At 35.4% G+C, this 16,698-nt stretch overlaps 1 pseudogene; it reads right to left on the bottom strand.

The window, feature by feature from the left end:
* Window positions 1-1,224: 1,224 nt before the first annotated feature.
* Window positions 1,225-1,977, bottom strand: LOC122103705 (annotated as a pseudogene).
* Between the last annotated feature and the right edge of the window lie 14,721 nt (window positions 1,978-16,698).

Raw genomic sequence — 16,698 nt, 5'->3', positions numbered from 1 at the left:
TGGCCATTCTTACTTCCTTTTCAGAGAACTCTCTCTTTAAGTCTTTTTTTGATATTTCAATTATTTTTTTATTTTTTAAAATTAATTAATTAATTTTTCTTATTGTGAAAATACTGTACAGAGGGGTTACAATTACATGGGCAAGATAATGAGTACATTTCTTATCAAGCATTGTAGCCTCCTCCTTTGGTTCTCCTTCCCATCTGTTCCCATCCTCCCCCAGCCCTTCCAACCAATCCTCCCCCCCCCCCCCCCCACCAAAGTTGTAAAGTTCTTTTTTCCACATAACGACTTGTACATCTCAATGTTGCAATGGATCCACCTGTATCCCTATTTAAACGATTTGTTTTTTCCCTTCCCGTCCACAAATTATACCAACATGAAATTAGCCCACTTGTTAATGGGGCAGTTGTTTCTTTGAGGATTTCTACAGGACCGTATATTGGAAACAACTTCTTGGGGTGAGGGGATAGAGTGGGGGAGGTGGGGAGGGCAGGGATAGCGGGACAACAACAAGGGAAGGGGTAACAATGATTGACAAATAATGTACTCATTGCCTTACTCATGTAACTGTAACCCTTTTCTACAGCATCTTTACAATAAAACACACACACACACACACACACACACACACACACGAACAAAAGTCTCCTCTCTGCTTTTATGTGGTCTTAAAATAGAACCATTCTACTGAATTTTTTTCCTTTTTTTCTTTTTTGGTAGGTTGTGGGGCTTGAACTCTGGACCTGTGTTATCCCTGAGCTCTTCAGCTCAAGGCAAGCACTCAAACACTTGAGCCACAGAGCCACTTCTGGTTTTCTCGTGGTTTTTTGGAGATAGGAGTAATTGATCCCTTGTAACAATAAGATGTTCAAGACACTATGTTGAAAACAAACTTTACAACTTCAACCAGGGGAAGAGGGTGGGTGGGTAGTTGTGCAGGTAGAAGGGAAGGAATGGAAGGTGAAAAACAAAGGAGGAGACAACAATGCTCCATATGAAATGTACTCATTACCTTACTCATGTAACTGTAACCATTCTGTACAGTATTTTTACAATAAAAAATGTACAAAAAAAGAGTCTCACAGATTTTCCTGCCCAGGCTGGGTTTGAACCACTGATCCTCAGATCTCAACCTCCTGGGTAGTTCAGATTACAGGCGTGAGCCACTGGCACCTGACATTGAATTTTTTAAGCTATTCATTTATTTGTTACTCTTAAAGACTAATTTTTCCTGGACTCAGAATTAGAAATAGAAGCTCTCAGAGAGAACAGCGAAGTCTCTTCTCAGCGATTTTCTTTGGTTTCTGTCATTCTTTTGGCAGAAAGCTTAGAATATTCTACAACCTCCACCTTGTTTTTCTTAGTACATTGTTTCTTCAGAGCAAAACTGTGGCATTTGTGTTGCAGGAAGGTGGAGTAACAAGTCGCTGACTCTTAGGTGTTTTGGTCGTAGGTTCTTTTCCTTCTTTGTTCCAGGTTTCCAGACAATATGTTGATGAACATCATCTTCTTTAGAGAGATTGAAAAATCCAAGGATTCTCCTAGCCCTTTTCGATCCCAGATGATGGCTACAGTAGTATGTGTCAGTCCAGAAATATCTTTTCCTTCTTCTTTTTTTATTTGTTCATTTTTTACAGTAACCAAATTGAGACACTCAGCGTGGCATCCCCAATGCAACGATGGACAGACTTGTGCTTTCTCTTTTCAGTTCTTCCTGGTCTGTAACGAGAATGCCCCTTGCTCAGTAGCAAGCAAATTCCTCCATGGGTCAAGACACCCTGCTTCATGGGAAAACCGTCTTTGTGGTTCCCATCCCTGATTTCAACCACATCACCTTTCCATCCTTCACCCAGAGTGTCATAGCAACTTCTGTGGCCATAGGCTTCTCATAGAAAATGCTGGAATCTGAGTTCATCTTTAGTTTCAATGAGTCTCTGGCAGCCAGTGTGTAGGAAAGGAGATATTCAGCTTCATTTTGATGTAGTTGTTCTAATAGGAGGAGCCATGAACAAGAGTCAATTTTCTGATTTTAACCTTTTTTTTCTATTTTTTTCTTCTCTCAATATAGAGGTACTCATATATTCTGAAGTTTGAATGGTGAGATAGGGCATATAAATATGAGAAACAGACAGGATTATTAAAGACAGAATGATTACAAACTATTCACATTCAAGTTTATAAAGATGTTCTCTGTATAACAAAATAAGTCAAGCATAATTGACAGTGCTCTCTTTAGATACCTCATTCCCATTTCAGTTTTGTGACAGCTATTCATATTTTTATATTAATACTTTGCTAATTATTTAAAACACAACTTTTGGTACCTACTATCCTCTTATTTCTGCATAAGATTCCACATAAGAAAGTCTAAGATTGTAATAAAGTTGTTTAATATGTTTTTTATTGTAAAAATACTGTACAAAGGGGTCACAGTTACATGAGCAAGGTAATAAATACATTTCCTATCAAGCATTATTACCTCCTTCTTTTTCTCCCTACCATCTCTTCCCTCCCACCTCCACAACTACATTCCCTCAACCCAAACTAAGTTGTAAATTCCTCTTTCAACATAGTGTCTTGCACAGCTCATTGTTACAATGGGTCAACCTGTATCCCTATTTAAGCATTTTGTTTTATTTCCTGCCCCTCCCCAAATTAGAGAAGTATATATACAACATGCAGGGCTCCGACCTCAAATAGAGTGAAAACAGGGGTTATACCGTGATGGAGGAACATATAAAGAAACAAAAAAATCACATGGTACATTCTAAACATGTAAGAAACAGTAGCAAGGAAGAAAAAAAACCACTGTGTCCCTACCTTGGGGTTCATTTTGCTTCACGTAATCTTATCTGGTCATATGTACATAGTTTTTGACCTTTTCTGTTTGTCCCAGACATATACCAGTTATTGCAAATAAAGGAAACCATGGGAACTATGTTTCTTTGGGCCTGGCTTACTTCACTTAATATAATTTTTTCTAAGTCTTTCCATTTCCTAACAAATGGGGCAATGTCATTCTTTCTGATGGAGGCATAAAATTCTATTGTGTGATATATATATCATATATATGATATATATATGATAGATATAAGCCATATTTTCTTGATCCATTCATCTACGGAGGGGAATCTGAGTTGGTTCCATATCTTAGCTATGGCTGCAATAAACATAGTTGTCCTGGTAGCTATAGTATGGTCTTGTTTGTTAACATTTGGGTAAATGCCCAAAAGTGGGATTGCTGGGTCATATGGGAGCTCTATTCAGAGTCTTTTGAGGAACCTCCATACTGCTTTCCAGAGTGGCTGAACAAGTTTACACTCCCACCAACAATGCAGTAGGGTTCCCTTCTGTCCACATCCCCTCCAGCATCTGTTATTATTAGAGTTCTTGATTTTAGCCATTCTAACTGGGGTGAGGTGGAATCTCAATATTGTCTTGATTTGTATTTCTTTTATGGCTAGAGAGGTTGAGCATTTCTTCATGTGTCTATTGGCCATTCTTATTTCCTCTTCAGAGAAGTTTCTCTTTAAGTCTTTAGCCCACTTATTTATCAGGCAGTTGTTTCTTTGAGGATTTGTTGTTGGGGGATTTAATTTTTTGAGTTCCAGGTATATTTTAGATATGAGACCCTTGTCCGTTGTATGGCTAGTGTAGATCTTCTCCCAATCCGTGGGCTTTCTATTGATCTTGCTAGCTATGTCCTTTGCCATGCAGTAGCTCTGCAATTTCATGCAATCCCATTTGTCCAACCTTTCTTTGATTTGTTTTGTTTCTGGGTCTCTTTAGAAAATTTCAGCCTGTGCCAACGAGACCTAGAGTTTCTCCTATATCTTCCTGTAATGTTCTCAAGGTGTCTGCTTTTACTCAAGATCTTTGATCAATTTTCAGTTGATTCTGGTGCAGGGTGTTAAATAAGGATCTAGCTTTATTTTCCACAGGTGATTAATCAATTTTGCCAGCACTATTTACTGAAGAAGCTGTCTTTCTTCCATTCTACTTTTTAGCTCCCTTATTGAAAGTGGCTATAGGTCTGTGGGTTCATTTCTGGGTTTTCAATTCTGTTCCGTTGGTTCTCAGGTCTGCTCTATTGCTCAGTACCAAGCTGTTTTGATTATTATAGTTTTGTAGTAGAGTTTGAAATTTGGTATTGATATTCCTTCAGCACTGTTCTTTCTGTTATTGATCATGTTTGCTATTTGGGGTCTTTTATTGGATTGCTTCTTCTATTTCATTGAAGAATGAGGTTGTAATATGGATAGGTATTGCATTGAATTTGTAGATAGCCTTAGGGATTATAGCCATTTTCATGATGTTGATCCTTTCAATCTAGGAGAATGGGAGGTTTTTCCACTTCCTAAATTCTTTGGTTTCCTTTTTCAGGTTTTTAAAGTTTTCATGGTAGATGTCCTTCACTTCTTTAGTTAATTCCTAGGTATTTTTTTTTGTGTGGCTATTACAAAAGGAATTGCTTTCCTGATTTCATCTGTGCTCTTCTCATTGTTTGCATACAGAAAAGCCATTGATTTTTGAGGGTTAAATTTACATTCTACTACTTTGCTAAAGTTTCAAATCAGCTCAAGTAATTTGGGAGTGGAATTTGTGGGATTCTTTAAATACAAGATCATCTGCAAAGAGGGAGGGTTTTACTTTGTCTGTCCTTATTTGTATTCACTTTATGTTTGTATCTTGTCTTATTGCTGTAGCTAGGCATTCAAATACTAAATTGAAGAGAAGTGGAAAGAGTGGACACCCTTATCTCGTTCCTGAGTTCACAGAAAATGGCTTTAGTTTTTCACCATTAATTATAATGCTGTCTGTAGGTTTGTCATATACAGCCTTTATTGTATTGAGGAATGTTCCATGGATTCCTAGTTTTTTCAGAGCTTTTTATCATGAAGGAGTGTTGGACCTTTTCAAATGCTTTTTCTACATCTATTTAGATAACTGTGTGGTTCTTATTCTTGCTCTTGTTGATGTGGTGTTATATTAACTGATTTGCATTTATTGAACCAGCTTTGCATACCTAAAATGAATCCTATTTGACCATAGTGTATGATTTTTTTTTGATGAATTGTGGAAGTCGATTGGCCAAATTTTGTTGAGAAGTTTTGCATCAATATTCTTCAAATAAATGGGTCTATAGTTTTCTTTCTTTTTTGAGTCCCTGTCTAGTTTTGGGCAGAGTTTGGTAGTGAACTTTCTGTTTCAATTTGGAGGAGTATTGGTGTGAGTTCTGCTTTGAAGGCCTTGTAGAATTCCACTGTAAATCCCTCTGATCCTGGACTTTTCTTATATGGGATGTCTCTTATTGCTATTTCTAATTCTATACTTGATATGGGTCTGTTAAGTTGATGTAACTCATCTGCGTTTATTTTCAGCATTTACAGTTTTTGTACTTAGGAATTTGAGACTGAGCTATGAATAAACTAGCAAGTAAGTAAATAAGGACAATATGCAATATATGTTATGAAGGGAATGGAGAAATTATCTTTAATGAGGAAACAATCTGTTAAAACAGCGTCTAATTATGATAGGTGGTCAGGCATAGCTCTTAGGAATGAGAAGGAAATCCTTGAAGAATTAGCTTGCACAGTACTGTTTAGGAGCTACAGTTGGGGCTAATGTTCTATCCAGCAGTAACCACTTCTGGGAAATCTAAGTGAGAGTAAAGTCCTAACCTCTGAGGACTGAGTTAAAGGAGGGGGGCAACAATGCTCAACAAGAAATGTACTCATTCCCTTACTCATGTAACTGTGACTCCCCTGTACAGCATCTTTACAGTAAACTATTTTTTTAAAGGCTTTTACTCTTCCAACTCTAGTAAGAAGTATTTGAACTCAGGTTTATCAAAACATGCTCTTTGGAACTTCTTCCTTTTCTACTGATAATAACATTGTCCCCTCTAGGTAAAAAGCATCTGTAGCTGGGTGCCAGTGGCTCATGTCTATAATCCTAGTTCCACAGGAGACTGAGATCTGAGGATCATGATTCAAAGCCAGCCCAGGCAGGAAAGTCCATGGAAATCTTACCGCCAATGAATCAACAAAAAGTTGGAAACGGAGCTTGCTTAAGCTATTTTTGAGCATGAAACTCAGGGACAGCACCCAAGCCCTGGGTTTAGACCCCCAGCATCGGCACACACACACACACACACACACACACACACACACACACACATATGTATGCACATTCAAAAGCAGCTTTATTTTCAGATAATTAAAACATAGTGCAATAACAACTGCCTTCTTAAACCAATTAAAGATCTCTGTTCTCTTTTTTTCTAAAAGAAACATTGCTTTATTTCATTATTTTATTTTAATTTTTAAAACTTTATTTTATTGTAAAGATGATGTACTGAGGGTTTACAGTTACATGGTTTACAGTTTCAAGGTAATGAGTTCCATTTCTTGTTGAGCATTGTTACCCCTTCCTTTGTTTTTCTCCTACTATCCCTTCCCTCCCCTATGACTCCTCCTCTCCCTCCCCAAGGAAGTTTAGGATATTTGAGGTTAAGATTCTGTAGCAAGAAGTGATGTTTGGCAGGTAAAATTCTGAAATAGTACCCCAGCATATTCAGTCTCAGTGGTCATTTGAGCCTCTTATAAACAGTGTTTTCTTTCACTGGCTACAAAAGAGAAAGTCAACAGTTTGAATCATGAAAAGATTTCAATGTGCCATTGATGATGGAAGATGGAGAGGGCCATAGAGAGGAGATGAAGAGAGCCATGGACTAAAGATTGACCCTACACTTGCCAGTAAGCCACAAAAACAAGTGTCTTTGATATACCTCCACAAGGGAATGCATTCTTGTATTCTGCCTACAGCAACATCTAGCTGAGTATAATAACTTTTTGTTTATTTTTGTTTAGTTTAATTTAGTTTTCACAGAGCCTTCTGATAATTGTCTGTTCAAATAACTGATGTCAATCTTATCATAGCCTAAACAGAGACATAAACAATTTTATGCCAGACTTTTGGTTATAGTACCATAAGAATAAATGGGTGTCAACAATGACAATGTTGAGTTTTGGAAATAAGTTATGCTGCAGTAGAAAACAAGGAGCATCTTCTATTCCATCTATTGTTGGTTGGCCCTGATGTTTCTGCCCTCCTCTTTTCTTGAAGTGAACTACTTTTGTTTTTTAAAGGTTCTAAGCTTGGGATAGAGATAGGTAGAAGAGTTAACAAAGATGAAGTATCTTAAAAATTAACCAAATTCAGATGCCTTCCAAGTATGGTGGGAAACAAATCATTCTTTTTTTTTTTAATTTTTATTTTTTGTGAACATACTGTACAGAGGGGTTACAATTACATGGGCAAGATAATGAGTACATTTCTTATCAAGCATTGCAGCCTCCTCCTTTGTTTACCCTTCACATCCCTTCCCAGCCTCCCCCCCACCCCCCAAAAAATCATTCTTTTCCATCATTAATACTTTGGCTTGCAATAGGAAATATTTTACGTTGTGACTTATCCAGATGTGAAGCAAATTCATTTTTCTTTGATTATAAATGTTGTAACCACTGTGTACATATGCCAGTATTCTTTCCCCAGAGACTTTCTCATTGCTGTATACTCTGCATTTCCTAAGAGCAATAAGAAGACAAAGGCCATTTTGTTTTTTCATATGTACTAACAAATTATATGACTGAATCTTCTATGCCTTCTTGGCATTACAAAAGAATAGAGCCTCAACAAAATTCACGTGGAAAGTGGAAGAAAAATCTGCTCTAGATTCATATAAATTCATTAACCTCTTAGCTTTCTCTTTCATAAATTCAAGTTATCTGATGAGGATAGTGGAAAGATCTGTTGTGATATCCATGATTGTCTCACATAAGTTGTTTGGCTTTCTGCCATCTTCTTTTCTGAGCTTTAAGATACAACTGTAAGTTAATATATTATGTAAGATCAAATTATTTTTATTGAAAAAGCAACATGATCTTGTTTTTATTTTCTAAAGATGATACAAACTACTTTGTTGAGAATTTATTGAAAGATTATGAAAATGAGTCCTGTCACATAATTTAGGTGCCCTTGCGTGTAATCTAGGTTTTGCTGTCTGATGGCTGGTTCATGAAATACAGGGTTCAGTATTACACAGGAGCCTGTAAACCAGTGGAATATCAGGCCCTATTTCCAACTTTCTCAAGCAAAATACACATTTTAGTAAGAACTTAACTTCTTTACTCCTAAGAAGTACTGAAAAACTTTTTGTTGTTGTTGGTGGTGGTGGTCATGAGGCTTGAACTCTGGACCTTTGGGAAACTTTTCTAGGTTGGATACTATAGTTGCTTAGGCAAGGATGAATGTATGGAAATAGGTAGAAGGAATCACACATAGGAAATTTTATGAGTAGTCAAATCAGTAACAATCCCAAGTAGACCACTTACATAATTTGTCTATATGTGTGAGTGTGTGTGTGTGTGTGTGTGTGTGTGTGTGTGTTTGTGTGTGTGTGTATATACAAGTCCTCAGGCTTGAATTCAATACCTGGGTGCTATCGGTGAGTTGTTTTGTTTTGTTTTGTTTTGCTTAAGGTTAGCATTCTACCAGTTGGGTCATAAATGTAATTTTGTCATGGTTTTGGGTGGCCAACTGGAGATAAGTGTCTAACGGACTTGCTTGCTTGGGCTGGCTTTAACTGAGATCTTCAGATCTCAATTTACTGAGTTACTAGGAATACAGGTGTGAGCCACTGACACTCAGTTGGCTTTTCTATTTTTAAAGACATGTATTACAAGGCATGTTCTCCTGAAATATCCGCTTTATTAATTTATTATTTTCGTTTTTTCCAATTTTATCTGAGACTCCAAGTGTGATTAAAAATTCCTATTCTACAAATTGTTTCTACCTGCTATGAAATAAACATATTTCCTCCTCAAGATGACACTGTTTCAGATCCCGATTTTAGAGAAGATTATGTGTTTTTTTTCTTGTTTGTTTTTTGCCAGTCTTAGGCCTTGAACTCAGAGCCTGGACACTGTCCATGAGCCTCTTTATGTTCAAGGCTAGCACTTTACAATTGGAGCCACAATGCCACTTCCAGCTTTTGCTGAGTAGTTTATGGGAAATAAGAGTCTCACAGACTTTCCTGACCAGGCTGGCTTTGAATTGTGACCCTCAGATCTCAGCCTCCTGACTAGCAAGGATTATAGGCATGAGCCAAATGCCTAGATAAATATCATTTTTTTAAAAATAAATACATTGTTAAGAAAAGGGGAAAATGCACATATGGGAAAAAGCACTTCTGTGTCCTCATTTTTTTGCACAGATTTCAAAATCTATAGCAACAATACAAAATTAGTCCTATTTTTGAAAGGTTAGTAGCTAATTTGTGAATACCCCTTGGTGTATGTGGGTAATCATCTCTAATTGCAATATATTAGACTGTACATCTTCTTAATTGCTATGTGTTTTCTGTCTTCCTGGTCAACACAGAAGAGATACTGATCTAACACATAAAGGACACAGTACAACACCATTACCAGGGCACGTCATCAACTCTAAATCTCAAGACATAGCATCCTAAGGATGTTGTGATTTCCATGTGGCTGAAGGAAAATTTAAAAAATGATTCTCAAAGGTGGGTGATAAGAAGACTACAAATATGCTATTAAGTACTGCTTTCCATGTATATATTTTATTAATAATGCTGCACATTTAATGAGTTTTCCTCTGTGGAGGTTTCTTGATTCCTTGTTTTGAGCTGCTTAAAGAGCTACCTGCGTGGGGAAGTTGGAATAGTCATAGTCAGACATCACAGATTATTTTAAAATAATTACTTGTTAAACTAAATATTAGACACATTTATACAAATTGCAGTATTGAACCTTTCTAAGGGTAGTATGTATATTGTAAAGACATGTAAAATATGTTACAAACAGGCAAATTATTTAAGATCATTCTTTAAGTAAGTAAGCAAAATTAGAGTTTATATCCAGGAAGTTAGTTTCCTAAACAGTTTTTAGCCCCCAAATAAAGATATTTCTACTGGATAAGGCAGGAAAATTCTCTTTACCTCCCTTCTGATTCTGTCTTCACAAAGCAAGTATAAAATAATTTCACAAAAACTGTTCTCCTTTGAAATGTTCAGTGATTTGCATGCCACATTAGATAAATTTCCATGATTATATGTCTTCCTATCAATCTCTCTCCTTAGCAAGAAACATGTAAACACATACAGTTGCATGTTTTAAAATTACATAAATAAGCACCTGTGACTGTGATTTAATGATTGCAAGTAATACTTATAGCCATTACCTTTTATTTCTTGATTAGATTCAAAAGAAATCTTTGCAAATATTTTCACTGAATGATTTCTGCTATGATAATTTGGAGGTGCTGGAATAGCAATGGGAGGATACAGTGTTCTCCAAGTTTACAACATTGTTTCTCCAATTTATATTATGCTGACTAGAACTCCCGAGGCCCAAAGTACCGAGTGGCTTATAGATATTCAGATAACATGCTCAGAGTCATTGCTAAACTTGAGGAATAGTTATTTGTATATTCCCTTTCTGAATATACAACGGCTTCCCAGTTCAGTCTGTATAACTCTCTCACATACTGCAGTGTATTTATCATTTGTGTCTCCTAGACACTGAAACAACTGATAACTAAAACTGTTTCTACATTTCTAAGTAACTCTGATGAAGAATAACAGAAGGAATTAAGAGAAAAAATAACTGATAATATTCCTACCATTTCTTTTTCTCTCTGCTTCCTCACATAGCTTATCAGTTTGGTCACATAATAGAAATCTCTTAAAAGGGGAAAAATACCTGTTAGTTATAATAGGGCAAAAAGAAAAAACCCCTTCTTCCTCCTTGGAAAGATACCCATAATTTGGTCTCCCTCAAGATAGGGATGACTGCAGAGGGATGACATGTCACCAGACACTTTAGCTACACCACTTGATGGTCCTCTAGTTAGATTTACATTTTTCTTGCACTGGATGTATTGCCTTGGAGCATTATTAGATTTCACGTCAGGCCCACTTCTAGTTAATGCTTCAGAGCTACCACAGTCCTCCTAGTGAGCACCTTTGCATTTCACTGCTTTGGACCATGGAGGCTAGACCTAGTGGTTACACCTTTCTCTGAGGATTTGGGAAGTTAATTCTTACCAATTGGTTTACTTAATCCTTAAAATTAGAGCATAGTAGTACCTTGAAATATAAGCATTTTCCTTTGTATCCTGAGATGTATCTGATTCAGTATATGATTAAAATGAAATCTTAAACACATTCCATGTCCCAGCTGAGTATACCCTTACCTTAATCATATAACTATAACCCCTCTGTACAGTATTTTACAATAAAAATATATAATCACTCTTTTCTATTCACCTATAGCCAAGTATTAAGACATCTGTGATCTATGTCACTATTTTCATCATTGGCTTTGGCATTGTTATGTGTGTGTGTGTGTGTGTGTATGTGTGTGTGTGGGGGGGGTGGGTGTGTATCCATCCATACTCATGTGCACACACACACACACATACATTGCAAAGAGATAAAGTAATAAAAGTGCTCGTAAAATATATTGTCAGTAGGAGTTGTTGTTATTGAGGGCATAAGGTAAAGGAGTTTATACATTTGCCAGAAATATTAATTATTAAATATTCCCTGAATTAGGGTCACCTTGTAGCTGAAACTACATCTTAAAATAAAAACATTTTTACTATAGCTTCTATTTGAATGAAACTCAATCATAGATGCAATGTCCTTTCAAAGTATTTCAAATATATTTATTGTGATATGACATATGTTCATTTTGAAATTTCATTAATTCAGCTAAACTACTACTAATAATGTCAACAAAAATTGTCTTAATGTAGAAATCACAAATTGGTCTATAAGTACTTTAGAAAATCCTTAATTAAAAGCCAATATTATTAAGCAGTATGAGGAAGTATACTTTATGATTAGTTTTTATTTTTCATTATAAATCAAAAAGCTACATCCAAGATATTGAATAAAGGGAAATTTATATTATTATCAGTACTTTTTTTGATGAAGCTAAAGATTAAACAATTGAGAAAAATCGAAAGGCTCTGATTGCCTTTGTGAAATCCCTATTTTCTTTGTGAGGACGTTTTTTCCCTGAGTTTCATGTGTCCTGTTCTCATGAATTTCACATTACCATCAAATCTATCCTGTCGTGTATTCTAATCGTTTGGGATTATCTTTCATTTGACTCATGATAAACATCAGCATCATGTAGTTTCATGCGGTTATTATCTCATTCCAGGAATCCTAGGTAAATGTTACAGAGGTTTACTAGAACCATATTTGCTCTCACTCTCCTATGGATGTCCAAGTAGAGTTTAGGAATTTCTATGTGTTGATTATAAAACAAACAAACAAACAAACAAACCTCAGTTACATCCTTTCCACAACTTGGCTGAGTTCCAGCCAAAAGTGAAATGACAAACCATATTGCACACAAAATCTGCACCATAGCAGTGGCAGCTATTCTTAAGCTGTCCAGGAACCCATCAATGTCTAGTAATGTCTTCACTGGAGTCACATACTGATCAGTTTTAGGAGACAATAGAAGGAAAACAGTAGTCATAGAGACCAAGACATAGAAAAGACTATTGTAAGCATAGTTTCTGTAGCTACATCACAATATCTAAAAGTGTGTACTTCATAAAGAATAGAGATTTATTCTGTATGGTTCTGGAGGCTGAGCTCCAAGACCATGGGCCACATCTGATGGCAACATTTTTGTTGCCATAACAAGGGAGAAAATAGAGGGACTGCCTAAGCTGTGTTGCATCTCTTTCTTCCATAGCATTAATCCTATACTTGTTCTAGTCTCATGATCTCATTTATTCTTAATTATCATCCAAAGACTTTATCTCCAAATAGCATAAACATATAATTTGGTGGTTAAGTTTCTAACATGTACTTTTGGGGAACATGTTCCAAAAATACCAGGAAGAAAGACTTGCATGATTTCTAAGAGAAGAGTTGGGTAGAGGAGGGGTGGTACACTGACTAAGCTATTTGGGCTGATGTTTTGTACCAGAGTTGTTGCTTCTTTCTGAAGATCCATATGGACTGAGCAAGTTTTTTTGCTTAAACACTGTCTCAGGTTCTTACTCTTCTCTATCTTTATAATAAATTTCTCCAGCAGGAAGTAATATCATCTGCAATATCCTATTACAGTCTTTAAAAATCTAAACCAAAAAAATCTTCCATGTGTTTCTTTCACACTACACAGGTTCATAACATTACCCCTGAACATGCGTGTGATTTCGGAACAGAACTCATGAGAGTCTATCTGGACAGTACTGGTTGGCTATACTCATTTTGTCGACATCACAGTTCCAACGAAGTCTTGGTGCTTTTTTTAAATATTTGTATTTCCTTTTTTTAAAAACGTAACATTGCAATGATAATGTATAATTTTTAGGAGCATTGCTTTTTATAAACATAGCTTTTTATCTTTATTATTGTTTCAAAGTCTACATTTATATGAAAGACATTTGAAAAGCTATTGAATGTAGAATGCATCTATACTTTCTATAGAACCAGGTCTTGTTGGTACTTCCCCATGTCCCCTGAAATAGATGTTGTTAAATGTATATTCTCTCTGTGAATTTTGTCTGAGAGCAGGACTGTGCTCAGTCCCTATCTTGGAATATGAGAGTCATTCCTCATCAATGATGATCAACAGTGCCAAGTAAATATAAGAACTTCACCAAGGATGATTTTCACCTTCTGTGGAGTTTGTCATATAAAATCCCTCAGATGTTTCAGATTGGACCAAGCCCTGCATGTTGAAAGTGACATATTATTTATTAATGCTTTATATTACCTTCTATTTCTATAATACTTTATTGAATTACCTCAAATGTTTTTCTAACCATTTTCAGAAACTCAGCCTGTTATATTTCATACCTTCTCAATGCTATTTGGTATATGGCATTTACACAAAGCCATCATATAAAAAATAATGCCATTTCTTCATTTTAAGAGTACTAATAGTCTAAAATGAAGACCTATGGATGGTAGGTCATAGAATCTCTTACACTTAAAAGTGCTTTCCATAAGTAATTTAATTAAAATATAAGTATAAGCAAACACATATCGAACACTGCTATATCCTTCAATTTAAATAGAAAAAGTGATCACTAATTTAGATTATCAGGCACCAAATAAGGCGATTCATTTCGTTATACTCACTTCCTCTATTCACCAGGCACATTAACATACATAATTCCTAATTCTAGAGCATCTGATAGATAATATGCAATTGTAATGTGGCAAGCTTCTTTGTCTTCTTAAAAATGCAAGTATAGAGGACTTTCAAATATAGAATAAGTTAATTGCTTGCAATGTTGATCTCAAAGTAATGCTTAAATATATGCTATTAGCTCTGGGTAAAAATAATTGCCATAATATATTTTAACAATCTTAATGTGGAATAAGTAGCATACAATAAGCTACCTATATCCTAAGCATGTTATTTTGTATGTTACACAGATATATATCCAGTAAAAGATAACTATAAGTAAAAATAACACATTAGAAAATAAACCACTCTTGCTCATTTTTAATGATCATGTAGAATTAATAGTATGTATGCCTTAAATTTTTAATAGAATTCACTGGTTAGTCCTTTTAGGATAGAGATTTTTAAGTTGGAAGGATTTTATTTGTTGATTTAGTATTTAAATAGAGATAGAGACATTCATCGTGCTTCTTTTGAGTGAGGGTTCATCTTTTGAGAAGGAATTTGTTATTTTATCTCCATTCTAATTTATTTAAATTTACATAGTGGCATCTTTCTTTGTTCATGATTAGTATTTTGAGATTTGTTGAACATATATAAATATATATATATATATATATGTACATATATATATATGCTCCAATTCATCTACTTAAACAGTTTCTGGGGCTGGGAAGGTGGCTCAGTGGTAGAGCACTTGCCTTGCATGCATGAGGCCCTGGGTTCGATTCCTTAGCACCACATAAGCAAAAAGAAAGAAGCCGGAAGTGGCGCTGTGACTCAAGTGGTAGAGTGCTAGCCTTGAGCTGAAGAGCTGAGGGACAGCGTCCAGGCCCAGAGTTCAGGCCCCACGACCAGACCCAAAAAACAAAAACAAAAACAGTTTCTGATCTGCACTTTTAAATTTTGTTTACCATGAGTATTTAAAATATTTTCCATATTTATTAACATTTTAAGCAGGTGGAATACAATTATTATAATTTTTATAGTGTTTACTAATTTGAGCACCTGTGTTAGTTCTGGGTTTGTTTTCTTTTTTTTCTCTAATTGTTTGTAGCTATCTTCTGGGACACAGTTTGTTAACTTGGAAATACTTAGAAATTTTTCAGCTTTGCTTTTATAATTCATTAAGAAGATCCATATCTGTGTTCAGCCTTAGGTTAATATAGTGCCTGTAATTGAATATACCTTCTTTTTTAATATATATATTTCTTATAAATATACTGTACAGATGGGTTACAGTTACATAAGTAAGGTAATGAGTGCATTTCCAATGGAGCATTGTTACTTCCACCTTTGTTTTTCCCCTACCATCCCTTCCTTCCAGACCTCCCCAACTTCTCCCTCCCCCAACTTAACCTACCCCCCAAGTTGTAAAGTTCATTTTCAAGATAGTGTCTTGTACATCTCATTGTTACAATGGATCAACCTGTGTCCTTATTTCAGCATTTTGTTATTTCCCTCATTTTGTTATTTCCCTTCCCCTCCCCAAATTAGAAAAATGATAGGGCACCAGAATCAACTACAGTGAAAATAGGGGTTATACATGGGGGGAGAACATACAAAAACAATCACATAGTACATTATAAGTATATCAAAAACTACAGCAACAAAGATAAAACCTCTTGTGTCCCTATCTTGGGTTCATTTTGCTTAGCATCATTTTATATGGTGATATGTACATAGCTTTTGACCTTTTCTTGTCCTAGACATATACTAGTTATTGCAGATAAGGGAAATCATGGGACCTAAATTTCTTTGGGCCGGGCTTACTTCTTGTAAACTCTATGCAATGTGTCATGCATTAGGTTTGCTGTTTACTACTTTGCAGGGTTAACCCTGACTGAATATTGATACCATTTGATAGCATTGTCCTTCATTTTCTGATTTCTAGAGTCTTGAGTAATAATTGTTTTATACATATTCACCTGATAAAACAAATATAGCTAATGTCATTTTCTTTTGGTCATAAATGTAAATTTACTTAATATTTTAAATAATCACTTATTTAGAAAACATAGAACTTTTGATGCTAAATTGGTATTAAATAATCACTTATTTAGAAAATATAGAACTTTTGATACTAAATTGGTATTCAGAGATCTATACCTTTTATGTAGCTATAGCTAGAGTAATTATTTATGTGTTTGTGTATAAATATCAGAGATAGTGACTCTCATGTCATTTTGTCTAAGTGCTACTTCAGATATTTTTTAAAATTTTATTTTATTGTAAAGATGCTGTAAGAAGGATTACAGTTATATGAGTAAGGCAATAAGTACATTTCAGTTTTGAACAAAGTTATACATTATATTCAGTTTAAAAGTAGTTTTTGTTTGTTTGCCTGTTGGTCATGGGGCCTGAATTCAGACCCTGCGTTCTGTCCCTCAGCTCTTCAGCACAAGACTAGCACTCTACCACTTGAGACATAGTGCCTCTTCTAGCT

Source organism: Dipodomys spectabilis, unplaced genomic scaffold, assembly GCF_019054845.1.
Source record: "Dipodomys spectabilis isolate Male_0828 unplaced genomic scaffold, ASM1905484v1 ptg000002l, whole genome shotgun sequence".
Taxonomy (NCBI): Eukaryota; Metazoa; Chordata; class Mammalia; order Rodentia; family Heteromyidae; genus Dipodomys; species Dipodomys spectabilis.
This window is presented reverse-complemented; position numbering and strand designations above follow the sequence as displayed.